The sequence below is a fragment of the Nomia melanderi genome, chromosome 12, assembly GCF_051020985.1.
Source record: "Nomia melanderi isolate GNS246 chromosome 12, iyNomMela1, whole genome shotgun sequence".
Taxonomy (NCBI): Eukaryota; Metazoa; Arthropoda; class Insecta; order Hymenoptera; family Halictidae; genus Nomia; species Nomia melanderi.
In genome coordinates, this window is record NC_135010.1 from 12,488,518 (window position 1) to 12,508,971 (window position 20,454).

The 20,454-nt window shown below is 44.0% G+C and overlaps 1 long non-coding RNA gene across 1 annotated transcript in view; it reads right to left on the reverse strand.

Moving 5' to 3' along the window:
* Positions 1 to 20,454, reverse strand: part of LOC143175146 (uncharacterized) — a 145,672-nt gene that overhangs the window by 12,066 nt on the left and 113,152 nt on the right. Inside the window, exon 4 of the long non-coding RNA XR_012999820.1 lies at positions 16,428 to 16,465. This is a non-coding gene — a long non-coding RNA (uncharacterized LOC143175146). The remainder of the gene's footprint in view (positions 1 to 16,427; positions 16,466 to 20,454) is intronic.

Here is a 20,454-nt window from a genome sequence, read left to right on the forward strand (position 1 = left end):
TCTGATGTTTTTTTTCAATTATTAAACATGTTTTCTGAGAAATTGTTACAGAAATCGATTTAGCAATATGAAAACTGAATTGTACAGCAATGGAAGTCTCAATAGACTCAGTCTTGGAGTTTCTATAAAGGAACTTTGAAAAGTCAATTCAACTGCTCGGTAGCTTTAGTGTTAACCCTTTGAACTCTGTAGGCTCCAATATTGCAGCAGTTGTAATATTGAACATTTCAATGAATCAAAGAAACTACCCTAAAATTATCAGATTTTCCACGCATCCAAATTTTCTGCTGAGAAGGAAAATAAAAGAAGGAATGTTAGCATTTTTGAAAATTAGTTGCAGTTGCTTACAGATTGCAAAACCATCTGGAGTGCTAAGGGTTAAGGAACAACGCTGTTTAATTCCATTGTTCCAAAATTTAACATTATCACATTCTACAGTTCCACCGTGTCAAATCAAGTGGCGAGAGTCACCTCTCGCGAAGGGTTAAACCGTCACCCTCCCAGCTCCTCGTTCTCCATAAGAGAAATACAAACACCGATGTCCCATAACGTGACACAATAAAATCGTCGTCGCAACGATCAAATAATCGTCGGATAAATATTCCTTTCACCTTCGTTATCGTTCCATTCCGAGCGCCGTTAAACCGTTCCGCGGCCCTTACAACAACCGATCCCCGACGGAATCACAACTTCATTATTCAGAAGCGTAAAGTCGGTTTTTAAGCGTTCCGCTTCGATCCGGCGAACGTTCGCCGCTCGTCGATACGGGGATGAAATTCAATTAATCCACCCCCTCTGCCCTGCGTCCTCAATTAACGCTCGACGGCCATCGCCGCGTGTAATTTACGACGCGGCCTCTTTCACGTCGTAACCCTCCCGACGTATATTCCGTTTTTGCCGACGCCGTTAGGCCTGGCGAAAACAATTCCCGCTGAAAAGTCCCACGTAAGGTGAACTCAGATAAAACGTATATAAACGGCCCCGTCCGAGTGTCGTACAAGTTTCCCTTCCAAATGTCCCCCGTATTAGCATATTACGGTCGTTAAGGCGTAGCGACGTGTCGCGGTTGAAAAGAGAAAAGAAAGAAAAAGAAATCGAACAAAAAAAGCCGAACGAAACGAAAGCGAAAAACGCGGCGCGAACGGAAGAAGGAGGAAAATAAAAGGACGAATTAGCGATCGCGTGTTAAAACCCGTCGAATCGTTCGGCCGGGGCCGCGAATTAGCATTTTTTCGTGACCCGTGACGGAAACGTATATTCCCCGGTTACCGTCGACGTGTCCCGACGATTTTATTACGTCAAATATCGTTTCACGCCCCGACGATACGCTCCTTTCGTCCGCGTTCACGACCGCACGCGCGTCGTCCCGCTCGTTTACGGTTCACTTACGGTAATCGCGCTTTTTATTTATAATAAAATCTTCACCGATATACCCGGCAATTCGCTACAGTGAGGCTCGCGTTAATTAACACGGGCTACACGCATCGCGGAAAGTCTTGATTAACGGAGTTCCGCGGGAACGTCGGGCTGCCTTGATTTCATATCCCGGAAACGCCGAATTCCCAATTACGTTAACGCCGCGACTTCACGATGGTTTTCATTCCCGATGATTTTCATTTCGATTGCTTCAACGTTCGAGCTACATTCCTGATTTCTCTCTTGTAATTACTAAAATCACACGGATGCGATAATTTAACACAAACTACCTGACGGGTCAAATGACCTATTTCCGATGTCTTTTTTCAATTATTAAACATGTTCTCTGAGAAATTGTTACGGAAATCGATTTAGGAATATGAAAACTGAATTGTACAGCAATGGAAGTCTCAATAGACTCTTGGAGTTTCTATAAAGGAACTTTGAAAAGTCAATTCGACTGCTCGGTAGCTTTAGTGTTAACCCTTTGAACTCTGTAGGCTCCAATATTGCACCAGTCGTAGTATTGAGTATTTTAAGAAATCAAAGAAACTACCCTAAAATTGTTCGATTGTCCACGCATCTAGATTTCTAGTGAAAAACTTTCTAGTGCAAAAGGTTAATCTATTTCGAAATATTAAGAATTCATCGTCTATCTCCGAATATTGCTCGTTAATCCATCCAAGAATATTGCAATAAAATATATTCCCTTCTTAATTCATACATGTTTTCTCATCAATTAGTTTCAAGGATCGTCTGTATCCTAGAAAGTGTTGCATATGTCCAGTAAAAAACTTTCGAGTGCAAAGGGTTAATGTTTCATACTACAGGCAGAATAAAAGATCCTTCAAATTAAATTTCACAGTTAACGGATTAATGGACAGATTTAGAGCGACGGGAGTCACGTGTGAATTAGTTATTCGATAGAGCACCGGTGCCGTCGACCTATCGGACTGTTCCCGTATCGGCGGGGTATCATCGAAATTTAACGTTAATAAATTGATACGGAAATAATAAGTAAAGCGGCCGCAGCGTTTGAGCGTTTCGGTGAACGTACACCGCGTCGCCCCGTACGTCGGTTCCAATTAAATAAAACAAGCAACCGACCGCTCGCGGGATCGTTTACCTTATTGAACACATAAAATCCGCAGTCCGCCAATAATTAGACTGCGGATATTTATGCATTTATGTTAAACACGCCTGCGAGGAGCCCGATGGAACATGAAGTATAATTAATTCTCATAACGCTCTCATTTTAATATTAACGGAGGAGGATATCCGAGTCATCGGGGAAGCGAACGTTCACGTGGAGATTTCGTTCCACGCGGAAATCCTACCACTAATGACAAACAAATTTTCATCCCCCTTCCAAGAGCCATTGTAATTGAGATGTTCCTAGGATAATTCCACTCTTCGAATTCCTTCACAATTGAAATTCGAAACGAATCTTCATCAAACGTGCCTACTTTATATCTCAGAACAACGTTCGATTAACAGTAAACTAGAACACTAAATACACGGAACAATCATGAAACTGTCGAATGTAACAGACCATCATCTATATCCGAAACTAAAGTACATCCCGAAATAAAACAAACAGAAATAAAAGTCAACTATATCAATCGATTAATAGAAAAAATGGTATCTGCGATCCATCGCTGCTCGACTAATTACATCATCTGAAGGGTTCGAGTTTTCCTATGTACGATATAAGTTGACTTCAGCGAAAATTCCCATCACAATTCAATTTTCTGAAAATCAGCCGATACGCAATGCAACTGCAACATTATTATTCTCACCAACAATTTATACAGTATACACCATCCAATGTTTCCTCCCGGTGCATCAACGACAAACAATTCCAACCGCGAAATGAAATCCTGAATCAAGGGTGTAAGCGTCGAACCACCCCCGCGATAATCGAGAAACCTGTTCCAAGCTGTCCGTCTATCCGTCCGCGGAGAAAGAACCCGGGAAAAAGTCCGGCGAGCGAAACGAGGGGAGGCGGATCCGCGGAGGGCCGTCTTCCGCGGCAATTCGCGAACTTCCGGGCCCGCGGAAAAAGTTGATCGCGGGGATTCCTTTGAACGGCTACGGAGCGCACGTAACAGAAGGAACTTTAATTCAATTAGAAAGAGGATCCACGTCGAAGGGTGGACGCCGGGGGTTGTGCGCGAACGCGAGACACGAAATCGCGTACTATAATTCCATCCTCGCAGGGTATCGGCTTTCGCGGAAACTGTCTCGAACTCATCTCCCCCCCTCCGATTCCCGACAGTCTGGAAAGTTCCGGCGTTACGGGGACCATTTTTCCTTTTGGTAGGCCGCGCTCGCGCCCTCCGCCTCGGATTAAAATCCCGCCGGATGACCGACGGGAAATAGCTGAACGCCGCGTCCCCGGTGCGCCGCGTTGCGCTGTCTAGCGGGCCGCGACGAGGAACAAGTGTATTTGACGCCGGATTACCTTTTTCCCGGATTAACTCGATTCCCCGCCCCTTTTCTCGCTGGCCTTTGTTGATGCCGGCTGAAAGAAACTTGGCCGGATTAAGGGTTGTTAATCGAATCCCCTGATTCCCGGAAACGGTCCCGGACTTGCGAGCGTCGGGTTGTCCGATTATTTCCAATCCTTTCGAAGATTAATGCGGGATCTTTGTTATTCAGGGAAGTTTTGTTAATTGTGGTTCGTTGGTTACATTGACCGGTCACGAGTTAATACTTGCTGGCACTTGCGTTAGGCATTTCAAGTTTTGAAATGCAGGGCAATATAGATTGTCCGATTATTTCTAACCCTTTCGAAGGTTAATATGAGGTCTTTGTTATTTAGCGGGGGAGGTTTTGTTGCTGGCACTTGCATTAGCCAATTTCAAATTTTGAAATGCAGGATAATTTGGAATACTGCGAGAGCAAGGTGTTCGAAGTTATTTGAAAGATACGTCGAAAATTTCATTTCAGTTCATTGTGTATAAATGAAGTGAAACTTTCCACTGGAAATTTATTTTTCGACGAGATACAGACGACATCGTTTCAAACTAATTTAACGATAATTCATCGATAAATTAAGCGACAAAGCTATATTATTTAAATGTTTCACATGACAATACAAAGTTTCATTTAAAATACTTAAATTTTTCTTTTCTTGTGTTGTGCCAAAATTGACCAATTGTAATTTTCTTATTATGTTCTTCAAGGAATAAATCAAAGTAAATTTATTTGAATAAATGTTATTCTTATTTTTTTGTAACAACACAATATTTGTGATCTCATTAGACAACTACTCTTATTCATTTTTTTGCACACACCCAATCACTTCCGCATTTCTGGTAAATATCCACAAAAGTTTAGCATCCGAACGGTTAAAAGCGCACAATGCGTTAAGATGACGTATACTCGTCAAACGTTAACTGGTCAAAATCCAACGAGAAAGCCATCCTGCGACTCTCGTTTATTTATCCCTGTCAACCTCGCTTTTTTCCTTCCGCATGCGCAATGAAAAGTTACTCCCTGAACCGGCGATCGCTCTTTGATCCGCGAAACGAGGCGAGTTCCCGAATGAATATTTATTTCCCTATCCGGGCTAATGATAATTTCGAGAGGGAAAAAACAAAGAAGAAACGCGGCTTAAAGCGTGGCATTTTAACCGGGACGCGGAGGGTCGGCGGCGGGAAAACGTTCCGGATTGAATGGAGCGTGTGCCCCCTTTGAATCGCATAATCGGGACGAATGGGGAATTCGGCTTTTTTACGGGGCCGAATTACACGGTCCACGGATGTCGCTCAAAAACGGAAATCCCTTGTCGCCGGCCGATGAAAGGCGGCCCGATATCGAATGACTCGGATTTCCCCCGAAAGAGACCCGTTTGATGCTGCGGCACAACTATGCCGGTACGCAATGAAATTGGAGTACTATTCCCAGGATTAGCGCTCGAGGAGTCACTCGATTCATTTACCGGGACATTTTCATGGAAATCAGCCTCGAATGCCACGAACGTCGGGGATTGAACGTGTATTCGAAGTGTTGTGCAAACTTGACACTAGGTTTATGGATGTTTGTTGGAGAAATTAATATGTTGGTCTGAGAAGAATCGATGGTTGCAGACTTAGGGGATTGGAATTTGAAAATTCATGATTAAAATATACTTTTGCGAACTCGAATGCCACGAACGTCGGGAATTGAACGTGCTTTAACGTGTTGTACAAACTTGACACTAGGTTTATGGATGTTTATTTGAGAAATTAATATGTTGGTCTTAGAAGAATCGATGGTTGCAGACTTTGGGAATTATTGGCAATTATTGATATCTTCGAAGCATTGAAATGATTTTGAAAATAGTTTCACTTGAATACTATAACGAATGTCTGAAGAAACCGAAAATAATCTGTTACTATAATATTCATAGCGATTACAATTCAATCGTATTAAATGCTCGGTAGTTCTAGTGTTAAGAACGGAAGGTGTTTTATTTGAATGTTACATATATTTTATAATTTTGCTATATTAAATCATATGATTAAAGAGGGATGACAGAGAAATTTAGATTCTCTGTTGCCAATATCAATGTATCTTCACTATATTCTCAACACAACTTCAATAATAGTTTCATTTGAATATCACATATATTTTCTAATTTTGCTATATTAGATCATGTGGTTAAAGAGAAACTTTCTAGTGTTAAAACCAAACACTCTGGATATCCTCATTTCGAAATCTCAACGATAAACCTGCCCACGAGAGTGTTAACTTTATATTCTCTCAGTAAATTCGATTCACTCAACGCCAGGAATTAAAGAAGCAACGTCCAGGCTGCAGCCGGTGCCTTAAAAATTCTAATCCAATCTTCCCGGAGTCCAAACTCGAGGACCATTCGGTCTGTCAGCGATAAATCCTTCATTACAAGCGGCTCGCGCCGGTAACCAGTGTCCAGCTGGAGAGCAGAAAAAGGGAGAAGCATCCGAAAGCCTCGAGGTTTCCAAGATACCCAAGATTCCCGAGCGTGTTTCAGCGGCGAGATAATATCAAATTATATTCCCGAGTCGCGCGAAACTTCGCGAACAAGAATATTCGAGTTCCGCCGCTATCTTATCCCCGCGAATCTCCGGGTTCTCGCTCTGTCGCGTTGCGTCCCGTTGTGTCTCGAGGGTGGAAATAATTTTCCGCTCGGTGTACATGTGGCAAATAGAAAAATCGCGTTCAACACTGTTAGGAGACGTAATCGCGACATCTTTTCAGAAAAACAGGACAATACGAGTTACCCGCGAGAATCTTCTTCAACATCTCTTCTTTGTTTGAGTCTTTGAAGCTAGAAGGCTCAACCTTAAACTCTGAGTTCTGGAATTTAGATTCAGACGGCGTTCGAGATTTTGTAACTCGAACTGCTCGAAGACAATCGAAGACTCGAACCCTCAGTTGATATACTGATACTGAAAACTTCGAACTCGAGGTTCAGTCTTCAATATAAACACCTTGATTTTGATAAAATCTTCGATTTTAATATATTTAGATATTTCGAAGACTAAGTCACAAAAGAATGATTCAATTACATTTATTACTCGAATCGACAGATATTGGCAGTCGAACAAAACTGGTTCCTCTTCGAGGGATCCACTGGAGGACCTAAGCCCTACGATTGAAGGTTCGAAAAATGATAATTTCGAAGGTTTGGATGATCTAAAGAGGATCAAGTCGCGAGGACATCAACCTGCTACGATTAAAAGTTCAAATGAAAAAATTTAGAAGTTTCAAATGATTCAAAAGCATTCAAATCACTCGAGAACCTAAGTCCAATAATTGATGGTTCAAAAAAAGGGAACTTCCAACGATTGAAGGTTCAAAGAATAATAATTTCGAAGGTTTGGATGATTTAAAGAGGATCAAGCCGCGAAGACATCTACTTGATACCCTTATCATTAATTAGATCCCCTCAGCGCAACGATTGAAAGTTCAAATGACAAAATTTAGAGGTTTCGAACGATTCAAAAGGATTCAAACTACTCGAGAACCTAATCCCAACGATTGAAGGTTTAAAAAATGGTAATTTCGAAGGTTTGGATGATCTAAAGAGGATCAAGTCGCGAGGACATCAACCTGCTACGATTGAAAGTCAGCCTTTAGAGCTCAAGCTGCACAACTTTCAAGACTCTAACTCAAAGCTCGCTCTTACAGCACTAATTCTCTCATGTTATTATTTGCGAAGTACGTTATATTATTAATCTAATCCGCACTCCTCCCAACAAAGACAAACGCTACAGCCGAGACAGATGTTGTTGGCAGTCGAACAAAACTGGTCGCTCTTCGAGGGATCGATCTAATCCCAGCCGGGACGCGGTATCGCACGTCGGGAACGGATTAGAAGCTGCGCCACGTGCCGTCCGCGCGCGTACGAACAAAAGGACCGGTCGCGAACCGATCGGCCGGCAGTTTCGGGCCGAGGAATCACCGCGGCGCGGCGCACGCCGAGAAACCGTCTAATTAACGGGCTCGTTCGCCCATCAGCCTCAATTAGGCCGATTAATTCGTCTCATTACGCCGCGCACGACGTCCCGCATTTGCATCGTCGGCGGCGAGCCCATCCCCGCGCGAGGCGGAACGGACCCCGTATATCGTTTTATAGGGGATGGTAAAAACAGGGAATCGCGCGGATGCCTGCGGCTTATTTTACGTTCGATCAATTGATTTCGAACGGTTATGACCGGCCGGGAGGTGGGCAGTAATGAGTGCCACGCGGTCTTGACTCTTTGCACTCGAGAGGTGACTCTCGCGTCGCCATTTGCTTTTGATGTGCCGACATTATAAAATCTTATAAACAATCTTAACCAGTTAACTGTGTTCGACTAGTATACGCGTCATCTTAAAACTCTTATCGGTGCTTACTTTTTCAACGATTATTTATTTTTGAAGACAAACATGTGATTCTTCTTCGTTTCGCTTTAGTTTTTCATTAGGATATTCAGTATTTTGTCATGGAAGATTTAGTTTCTTACGTCGAGGAAAAATTTTCTGATAAAGTTCAGTGCGAAGCAATATCAACAACTCACCGAGGAGGTTAATATCTAAAATTCAGAAATAGAAGATTGGATTCTTCCGCGGAATGGAACTTTCCCAATAAGTTTCATTGCGAAGCAATATCAACAATTCACTGAGAAATAGCTTTGTTGCTTAATTTATCTATGAATTATCGTTAAATTAGTTTCAAACGATGTCGTCTGTATCTCGTCGAAAAATATTGAAAATTTCCAGTGAAAAGTTTTCGAGTGCAAAGGCGTATCTTTTAAATAACTTCGAATATCTTGCTCGCTTTGTTAGTACAAAATTTGGATGCCTGGAAAATCGAATAATCTTAGGGTAGTTTCTTTAAGATTCATCAAAACATTTAATATTATATTATACATTGTAGCCTAGAGTTCAAAGGGTTAATATCTAGAATTCAGAAACAGAAGATTAAATTTCATTACAAGTTTCATTGCGAAGCATCAACAATTCACCAAGAAGCTCAATACCCAATATTCAGAAACACATTTCCCCATTCAATAGAACATTCCCAATAAACTTCGAAAGCAATTTCACATCAGCCTTCTACCTTCACCGACCGATCCAACGAAAAAATCTTCATCAATTTCGCTCCTAAACTCTCCATCCCGAGTCACGTTCACGAACGTAAGTACCTGAGCCGACTAAAATCCACGGGACAGGGAATCAGATAGAACGTTACCATTCCGAAGTATCATACAATGGAACTCCATTAAAGTGAAACGAAACGAAAGAATCGTATTAGCTCCGAACAGAATACTAGAAGCATAAGCTACGTAGTCCCTTGTTCCAGCACGGCGAGCCTTTTACCAACAGGACAATATCCCCGCGACGGGGCGGGCCGCCTCGAGTCGTGATAGGGCGAGGCGGATGGAATTTGCAAAAATTCGGGAAGCATCCGGGAAGAGGCTCGCGGGATTCGACTGCGAGTCGCGATGCCTGGCAAGTGGATTTAGATAAACCGACTCGGCGGCGGTTCTCAGCGTCGGGTTCCGTATCTTTCGGGGCTAGTTTCCAACGCAAAGAGAGAGAGAGATAGATAGAGATAGAGATAGAGGCGCGCGTCCTTCGAGTCCGTGGCTTCTCGCGCTGATAAAGCGCCGGTCAACGGCGAACGGTAAGATCGGGGACTTGGATTAAACGTTTTGTGTTTCCTCGGTGGCCGGCGATAACGCCGCCCTGCAAATTTGCTTAATGATAAACGGGGAGACGGGCCCGGGGACTTCGGCGATAAAGCGCGCCGTGAAATCGATGGTGACCGTTCCCGAACAACGCTTCCAGCGAGCCTCGGACGGATAAGGGATGCTTCTTCGACGTGCAACTGTATATTTCCGAAGGCGACTGGACGCTTTGTAGATTCCCGTGAGTAGTTAATTGGCTTACCAACGTGACGCTGTAACTTGAAGCTTTTTGCTCGATTTTTTACCTCCGGTCACGGTTTTGAGCGTGTTGAGCAGATTTATGGTGAGTTTGATGGATATTGAGTATTTTGTTGTTTAGTAGGAGGCTAAGTGGATTTTCATTGAATTGTGCGAATGTATAGTGCAATTTCTTGAAGCTGCAATTCTTGAGGTTGATATAGACGAACATAGTTTGAGCGTGTTGAGCAGATTTATGGAGTGAGTTCGATGGATATTGAGTATTTTGTTGTTTGGTAGGAGGCTAAGTGGATTTTCATTGAATTGTGCGAATGTATAGTGCAATTTCTTGAAGCTGCAATTCTTGAGGTTGATATAGACGAACATAGTGTGAGAATGGATGTATTTGAGTGTGAATAGGTATATTAATGAGTGATGAATGTGTGTAATGACGCGACTGTGTGAGCGCGTTTTGAATGAGTGTTCAAAGCATTGGAATATTCTATATTATATTGATTTTCTCTATATGTTAATAATGTTCGTTTGTTTTAAATCTAGAGTATTTCAAATATATGTGAAGTTAATGCATGGTAATGAAAGAATGTTCTAGAAAGTGTGTGAGTGAGACAAGGGTTATTCAGTAGGAGGCTAAGTTGATTTTCATTGAATTATGCGAATATATAGTGCAATTTCTTGGCGCTGCAATTCTCGAGGTTTACATAGACGAACATAGTTTTCTAAATAGTAAGGATGAAATGAACCATTGTTATTGGGAGGTGTACGAGAAGTAGATGGAGCATCGAACATGGTTTTATGTTAGAGTAGAAGGGTTGAGAACTTTATGGTTAATGATCGAAGAATATTTGAGGAATTGGAGAATCCGAGGAGGCAGTATACTTGGTAAACAGCCTCATTATTCACAGGACACCGGCTAAAAAGCTAACTAAGAGGGAAGTTCGATCAAGGAATCAGCCAGTTAGGCCCGGGAGTATAATAGATAATTTTCTCCCTTCTTCGACATTATCGCGCACAATGCACCGAGGCAGAGGATGTGTTCCGCGGACGGTGGAAAGAGAAATGGTTACCAGACAGGAAGCAGCCTGTACACGCCGGAGGAAGGCGAAACGAAGAAGCGAGGAGTCGCTCCTTTACACGGTCCCGGTGTCTGTCTCTCTCTGTCCCTCTTCCCCCGAGCTGTTTGGTTGGTGGATCTCGGAGCTTATCGTGATCTACCAGGCAAAAGGGCTTGCTTCCTTCAATTAACGAGGAAAAATGGCCGGCTCTGGCTACATCTTTATTTTCCGCGGCCTCCGCTGGTATCGGTTCCTCGCGCGAATTATTAAAACGACGCTCGATCTGACTTCTACACTTTTAGCGCGTTGGATCCTCTTTGGATCACGATTGAAAGTTTCGAGGAGAAATATTGTCAAGTTCCAAATGATCGAAGGGGTTTGGAGTAGTTGGAGACCTAGATTCGACGATTGAAGGTTTGAGAAATTCGTTTCGAAGATTTGGATGATCTAAAGAGGATCAAGAGGACATCTACTTGATAGTTTTATCATTAATTGGATCCCCTCAGCGATACGATTGGAAGCTCAAATGACAAAATTTAGAGGTTTCGAGCGATTCAAAAGCATTCAAACCTCTCGAGGACCTAGGTCCAACGATTGAAGGTTCAAAAGATGATAATTTCGAGGGTTTGGGTAATCTAAAGAGGATCAAGTCGCGAGAACATCAACCTTGCTACGATTGAAAGTTCGAATGAAAAAATTTAGAAGTTTCAAATGATTCAAAAGCATTCAAATCACTCGAGAACACAGGTGCAACAACTGAAGGTTCAAAAAAAGGGAACCTCAACGTCTCAGACGGTCAAAAGAGGCTCGAGTCACGCCAGGGCCGAGTTCCAACGATTGAAGGCTCGAAAAATGATAATTTCGCAGTTTCAAACGATCGAAAGAGGCCCGAGTCGCCAGGACTCAGTGTCCAAAGCATTCCCCGGCCGTGTAATTTGGATAAATACTTGCGGCGGTTCGCGGTCCCGGGAACGGCCAGCTCAAACCGCCCGACACGGGATATTTAAGCCGCAGACTCTGTTCCGCGGCTCGAATTACCTAAACGCAGGAATTCTCCGATTGCGAATGGTGCGCACCGGTTAATGGGCAGGTGTCACGCCGATGGTATTTCACTCCGCCACTCTGTTGCACACGACCGAAACGCTGCCACTAAATTGCAGGGCCTCGAGTACTTAACCGGTGAATGGTTGACCCCTTACGCGAGACGGTTTAGATCGCGGGGGAGCGCGAAAACGGCGAGCGCAATTGTTGCGCGCGGTTGTTTGTCGCGGAAATCTACCTGTTGATCTTCAAATATTCGAATAAAAGAGCCGAACCGAGCGGCCACCATTCGTTATTTAGTAACTCGATACAAGCAGTACTCCTCTTCTAAACCGAATACCAAAGAATTCAACCAACCCTGCATGAAACCCGGCGAACCGATCGATCGTCTCAGAACTCGATCACCTTTCGCCACAGCAACGTTACAATTGATAGCCATTACATACTGCTGTTGGGAGAAAATCGACTCAACCCTCTGCGGACGAGTGTCGACATTTCGAGATGAAATTTCCATATTTGGAAGAGTCGCAAACAAACTTCAGCTGTAGGTTTCGTATATTTCAAAGAAACTTCGCCTTCAAAGGGTTAATATGTTACGAAACAATGTTCGAAGACATCACTAGAAGAAACTATTGGAAACCCAGAGAAGATGGAACAAAGCCTAAAATTTTTGAAAGTGATCGGAATACCATATTAAAAATCTGTATCATAAAATTATTAGCTACGTTACATAGGTTAACTCTAATGAACAACTTGTAAACTCTGTTAGTCGCTAATGACCAAAGTGTTGAAACTATAAATAAATATAAATAAAAAAACAAATGTTCAAAGAATTCAATATCCGTCCACCTAACGGGTTCCTGGTTCCAATACCCAAGTGTTGATGCGACTATAAATAAATATAAATAAAAAAAACCTTATAATTATACTCATCTTCCCAATAAAACCATTCTTCCACGTCCATCATCCCTCCCACCTTCAAGCTCCACTTTCCACGCGCAAGCTAGAGCAACGTCCTCTAAGGTCAAGCACTGAAGACGGTCCAGAAATCCTCACCGATCTCCCTTCCACATTAAGAAAGACACCATGAAGAAAAATACAAGCACGGAACGGTCAGAAATTGAAGAAGCAACGTCCTCTAAGGTCAAGCACTGAAGACGGACCAGAAATCCCCACCGATCTCCCTGCCGCCCGAAGAAAGACACCATGAAGAAAGCTACAAGCACGGAACGGTCAGAAATTAAGGAACCAACGTCCTCTAAGGTCAAGCACTGAAGACGGACCAGAAATCCCCACCGATCTCCCTGCCGCCCGAAGAAAGATACAAGCACGGAACGGTCAGAAATTAAAGAAGCAACGTCCTCTAAGGTCAAGCACTGAAGACGGACCAGAAATCCCCACCGATCTCCCTGCCGCCCGAAGAAAGACACCATGAAGAAAGCTACAAGCACGGAACGGTCAGAAATTAAGGAAGCCACGAGTGTCGCGCGGCGGAGCGTAGGACACCGAGGGCGATAATTAAGACGGACGCCGATTCCGCGATAGCGGCTAAGTCCTCACGACGAGGACCCACCCGCCCTCGTAACTACGGAACCTAACTGTACTCCACACGGAACCGTCCCAATCACCCGTGTGCGCGGTGACCGTTACACCCACACACGCAGCCATCGAAGCCCAACACAGCGAGCGGCGCACGGTGCCCCGTAGAAAAGCGTGTACCGAGGCAGCGTGCACTCAAACTCTCCATTACGGAGGTCTCCACGGTTCTCTTAGTAGTAAGAAGATTCCGCGGGTGGAGGGGCGCGCGGCGAGGGAAGAGGGACACAGCGGAAAAGATAGAGAGGACACCCGTGGCAGGCTCGCGGAGGAGCCGGGGGATGACTACGGCGCGCCGCGGCGGGCCAAGATTTATCGGCCTCTTACCGATACTGAGCCGTGCTCAAAATGCTGCAAAACACGGGGCGAGTGTGTGCCGCTGCCGGCGCGGCGGGGCGAGCTCGCTCCGCGTATATATACGGGCCCGAGCCGGATAACGAGGCGCTACCGCCACGGTAAATAGCCCCCGGTCATTTATTAGCTGAATTTATCTTGCCACGCGTCGAACAAAGGGATACGGAGCTATACGGCGCGCTTGTTGTCTTCTCGGATCCTCCGGCCACCTCCCCTCCCGCCGTCGACCCCTCGCCCGGAGGATTCTACTCTCGTCCTATCTTCCTCTGCTCTCCCCGTGCGCGCGGGAGCGTCCCGGGCCGCCCTCAACCCCGCCGGCGCTGCGCGGGATCACCCGAGGCACCTGCGTGGTGGCGAGCCTTATCTCCGTGAGACTATCTGCCGGCCGGAATTATCGGTGAATCCGAAAAATGACGGTATTAAGATTGGCGGTGCGCGCGGGAAAGCGGACGGAGATAGGGACGCGGCGAGACGGATGGAGGGAGGAATTGCGGCAGAGGGAGGGAAGAGGATATGCAGGTTACTGTGTGTACATGCTCGGGTGGAGGATGGAGGGGAGGAGGGGAGGAGGCGACGTAACGGGGCACGTAAAAGGAAACGCGTGTTGTACGTGTGCGGAAAACGCCCGGCGAGATCCCGCGAGCGAGCGACCGAGCGAGCGAGCGTTGATTTGCAATCGTACGTGCGCGGACCGGAATCGCGGGTACCGGCGAGCCGCGCGGCAGATAAGTATGCGCGCGCTTTAACGGCAGGATATCGAACCGGTTTTTATGGGCTCGCTTAATTTGCCGGTGCGTGGCACCGCGAATTGCGCCGCGTTTTCAGAGCTCGGCTTTCGGTTTTGCAGAGGGCTCTTTGGGAATTGTGGTCCGCTGCTTTGCTCGGGGGGGTTGGAGGGTTTCTTTTTGATGGGTTTTGTTGTTGATGGTGGTATTGTTTGTTATTGTTGTTTTGAGCATTGGTAATATAGGTTGCTTTGTGATCTATCAGAGACTGCTGATTTTTATAGTATTAGTGAAAATGAGAAATAGTAAGATTTCTTTGATCTTTTGTTTTTCTTCGATTCAATTTGGATGTGGGGAATCGAATAATTTTAGGGTAGTTTGTTTAAGATTCGTTGGAATATTTAATATTTTAGCTGGTGCAATATTTAATGTTACAACTGGTGCAATATTTAATATTACAATGGTGCAATCTGGAAATACTGAAATAAAATATCTTCGTTCCTCACAATGTCTATCAAATCTTTTATCATCCTTCAATTCAAAATTTGGATGTTTCTTTAAGATTCATTAAAATATTTAATATTACAACTGGTGCAATGGAGCCTACAGAGTTCAAAGGGTTAACACTAGATTCACGGAAACCTGAATTTGATATTGAATCTTTTTAGGGTTGTTTAGTCAGAGTTTAAGATTTTGGAATTTGAGAATATTAATAGGCATACTCTTGAAGCTGCAATTTTCGAGATTTGTATAACGAACATAGTTTTCTAGGAATAGATAAACGTCAAACATAATGTTAAGATAGAAATTTCTTTTTCTTCGGAACGAGACATCGCGTGTTCATTACTAAAATATTATTGCTTCGGCAGTGAGCGTCGCTGTAGACAGAACACTGTGGTCGTTAAGTTTGTATTTCGAAAGTTTCCTGAAAATATTGAGAGGCATTCGGAATAGAAGCACGCAGCTCGCTAGCAATCGTGACTTCGTGGTCAAACAACGCGTGAAGTCAGTCCGAAGGCTCTGTAAGTTTCACCTTTTTCCGTTCCGTAAGCTTGAGTCAGCCGGTTCTGAGTCAGCGCGAACGATTTCAAGAAATTTGTGTACTCGAAGTTATCCAGTTCTTGCAGCAAGGTGTTAACGAAACTCGTTCCTTCTCGCCGGGTAGCGTTCGCGTATTTACAGCCGGCCGTTCACGGAGAGACGAAGAACTGGAACTTATTTAGTTGTATAAATTTCGGGAAAGCCCGGGATTAAACGTCGCCCCGGATAACTGCACGCGTGAAATATCGAGCTCGCGGCATTTTTCTCGGCTGCTTTTCTTCTGCAACGCCGCCTATTGGTGTCCCACTAATAAATCGGGTTCGCAAAGTGGAGGAACAAGGTATGTAACATGTAGATTCAACGATCCATTGTTCTATGAAGTTGAATCCTGCATCGATATGATGATTTATCTCTGAACGTTACTCTAGGAGAAAGAATACTTCTAACAAAGCAAGGCAGCAATAAAGCAATGAAGCATTAGAACAAAGCAAGAAAGTAAGAAAGCAATAGAACAACAGAGCAAGAAATTAACAAAGCAAGAAAGTAAAAAAGCAATAGAACAACAGAGCAAGAAATTAACAAAGCAAGAAAGTAAGAAAACAACGAAACAACAGGGCAAGAAATCAAGTTAGCAACAGAACAACAGAGCAACAAAGCAAGGCAGCAACAAAGCAACGAAACAACAAAGAAAGAAATAGAGCCACCCTGTCTCGCTAAATATATCGAATTAGAATTCCATTATAAACACATGAACACCTTCAAACTTCTCTTCAACGCGTCATCTACTCAATTTTACTTACTTCTCCATTGTCACCAAAATGATCCACACCAAGACGATCTGAAACAGAAACAATTGTTCCAGTTACAAATAGCATCTCTACTTCACCTCTCTTAACCTTATTATAATAATCATCACACATCGAAGTGGTCGCGTTAAAATATACAATACCAAAGTGGTGCTCGCATTCTGTGCATCATCAGTCACCGATAACCAGCGCAGCAACGTCTCAATGCCGATCCCCGACACTTAAATCCCCAAATCATCGCGGCAGCTAAACCCATTAGAGCCGTCCAATCGATCAACTCCAGTTACACGGGCCGAAAACGAAGCCACCGTTAGAAGGAAACGTAAACGGGACCACCGATCGGGTTGTACCGTCGGGCCCCGAACTCTTTCAACGGCGTAATAAGCCGCGTCTCGTTTCCCGGCGCGGGAACCCGGCCGCGCGCTCGTCCAATTACTGATTAACGATCTCGCCTCCGTAGAAAATAATTATAAAAGTCAGCGGAGAGTGCCACTTAACCCCAAGGGCGAGCGAGCGAGCGAGCGACCGCGACAGACCGCCGAACGGGAGAAGGGCCGACGCGAACTGCCGCGCTCCTCGTTCGTGGTCGTGGTCTCCGCGGATGGTCCCGACCCTGCGACCCTTTCAGCCGTGCCGGATCGGTTCCGATCGACGGCGCCCATAAACCGATAAATCGCGGCGAGGCCACGCTGCCCGCGGGCCAATCTCTCTTTCTCTCTTTTCCGCCGACTTTTTCTTTCTTGCTCTGTTGCTCCCTTTGATCTCTTTCTCTGTTCGCCTCTTTTTCTATTGCTTTCAGCTTACTTGATGCTTCTCTATTTCTTTCTTTGTTGCTTTGTTTGTGTGTTGCTTCGTTGTTTCGTTGCTTTATTGCTGCCTTGATTTGTTGCTTTATTGCTTCGTTGCTTTGTTGCTTTGTTGCATCGTTGCTTTACAGCTGCCTTGCTTTGTTGCTCTGTTGTTCTGTTGCTAACTTGATTTCTTACTTTCTTGCTTTGTTGCTCTGTTGTTCTGTTGCTAACTTGATTTCTTACTTTCTTGCTTTGTTGCTCTGTTGTTCTGTTGCTAACTTGATTTCTTACTTTCTTGCTTTGTTGCTCTGTTGTTCTGTTGCTAACTTGATTTCTTACTTTCTTGCTTTGTTGTTCCATTGCTTTCTTACCCCCTTGCTTTGTTGTTTTGTTGCTTTCTTACTTTCTTGCTTTGTTAATTTCTTGCTCTGTTATTTTATTGCTTGCCTCATTTCTTGCTCTGTTAATTTCTTGCTTTGTTGTTTTGTTGCTTTCTTACTTTCTTTCTTAATCTCTTGCTTTGTTTTGTCGCTTCCCCGATTTCTCGCTTTCGTCCTTTCCGTTTCACGCTCCCTTGCTCTTCCTATATCTCTATTTATCCTCCTCCGTTCCTTCCTCTTCTCCTCTCACTCCGTCCCTCTTCCTCCATTTTACTCCCGTCTCCTCCTGCCGCTCCCTTCCTCTCTCTCGCGCGCCCTTCTTCGCCGGCCGCGGGCATTAACGCCGGTACACGCCGCGCGACCGGGGCTTAATGACGTGACGAGAGCCCGAGCGAAACGTGTCTCCGGTTAACCGAACGCGCCATCGAAAGCTCGCAGCTCCCCGGTTTCCGGGGCGAGCCTGATGCGTTCGATCCGGATGGAAACGCGCGAGTGATAAATTATTCTAAGGCGCGAGGCATCATATTTTACCACCCGCGCTGCACGGTTTATTCCGCCCCTCGAACCCGCAGAATCCTGAGGTTCTTCTTCTTCCTTCTCCTAAGGGTGGTTTTGTTGCGTCGCTGATTATCCGGAACTCTAATGCTTGAATCTCTCAGATCTCAGCGCATTCTTCGTTTCCCATTTAATAATACTTCCCTTGTATCTCTCGTTGCCATATAAGGGTGGAAATTCGAAGACGACACTCGAATCGCAGTATCTTTTATCAGGCATATTCATCGCCAAGTCGGCGCAACTTCTCCGTATGCCGGTTCAAAGGGTTCGTTCGAGGGTTTGTTCAAAGTTAATTCGTTTGACGTTGATTCCGTATTCAACCGGATTTTGAAGTGCGCTCACGGTATCGGGGAATATATTCGTGACAGGGGAGAGTAAATATTTAGCGAGAATCCAAGCGTGCGAGCGAGCGAGCCTGGCGAAGGAAATATAGCGGGATCGTAAAAGCAACGGGGGGTGGGAACGGTAGCGCACTCGAACGTCGGAAGTCAGGATCCTGTGGAGGATCCCGTGTACTTTTTGGACACCGTGTTACACGTTAACGGTCTAAACCTATTAACGGGGGCAGGCGTTTCAAAGCGGGCGCGGACCCGGCCCGACGAAAAACACATTCCGAGGCTTGCACCCTCGAGGGTGTCGCTTTCCACGCTACTTAAGTGTACCGCCAGCGTCTACCTCCGCGGCGACAAGCATACTTTGCGACATAACGCCTGAATAACGCGATTATCCCTTGACACGGGATACCCCTTGATAGGTGCAATTCGTTCGGCGTTGGAGTTCGCTGAAAGAAATTCCATCGAAAACTACGGGCTGAAATTTATACTAAAAGCCAATGAAGTCGTATACGATAGACGAGGGATGAAAGAGATAATGCATAAGATAAGTGATGTTTCTCGAGTATGATACTACTTTGTTGTTAACCCTTTGCGCTCCGTATAGTCGACATTTCTTCGAACTAACGAGATATCTTAATTAATATTGAACTAACGAGAAATCTTAACACTTAGGCCTAAAAAGAACTGTAACTACAATCTCCTCCATTATCTTCAATCGAACTCATTCAGTGAATTCGGTTAGAAACTGTGTTTTGTAAGAACAAGAACCGTATTTCATGAGTTGCAAATAATTCCACTTCAAGATTTACTAGATAACAAAAGAAAAGATAAACTGAATAAAAGGCAATACGTTGCTAAGTGAAAAGTCGGAGATCTCTCCATTCGGTTGGCTAAGTGTTAATTAATATTGAATAATATACTTCATGATTTTGCTGTAGCAAGCCGAGGCGACTGAGAGACGACTGCAAAGCGTTGAATATTTGCACTTGTTACTTCGTCATTAATATTCGAAGCTAAATGCTGTGAAGAGAATGTTAACCCTTTGCACTCGGAAGTTTTTCACTAGAAATATTTCAATATTTTCTGATGAAGACGATATTTTGTGAAACTAATTCGACGAGAAATTCACGTGAATTGACGGACAAAGCTATTTTAAGTGAATATTTCCCAAATTGATGCATTGTATGAGGTATAATATTAAATATCAAATTTTATAGCTTCACTGCAAAGGGTTAATAATTTATTGAGAGAAAGATTTAGAGGCATATTCTATATAAATCTTTGTTATAGAGTGTAATTGTTAATAGAATAATATTAATCCTTTGTGGACGAACGTCGACATTTTGACGAGACCAGATGTCCGTAAAATAAGGTAACGTGTAGAGGAACAATGGATTCTTTGGAGGTAGCGAGAATAACCTTCACAAATTTATAGATGGAATCGTTCAGTGATTTATCGATTATTTATTCTTGTTATTTTGGAGAACAGACAGTTATCCAGATGTAATAGGCTGTGGTTTATTAATCTTTATCGTAGATAATGAACGCTATCACGGATCGCAAATACTTCTCTATTATCTGAGAATAACTGATCACTACCGGTCACTAATTATTCAATATCGTACTATGTGCTTTTTATTATTACCCGTTTCCTCGTTGCTGAAAATTTAACACGTTCACTAGAAAATACGACCTACGTATTTTTGGTACTTTAAAATCAATGAACTAGATATTCTCCCTTCAACCTATAGGAAATATTTAAACATAGATTTGTCGCTTAACCCTTTCTGGACGCACGTCGATATTTCGGCGAAATCAAAGTTCCATATTTAGAAGACTAAGTTGCAAACAAATGATTTAATCACTAGAACAGCAGATCAGTACGAAGTTTCCCTTTTCCAATTATCTAAGCAATCTATAATTTAGCTTCCTGCCGACGGTTTTCTGTTTCAAAGAATCT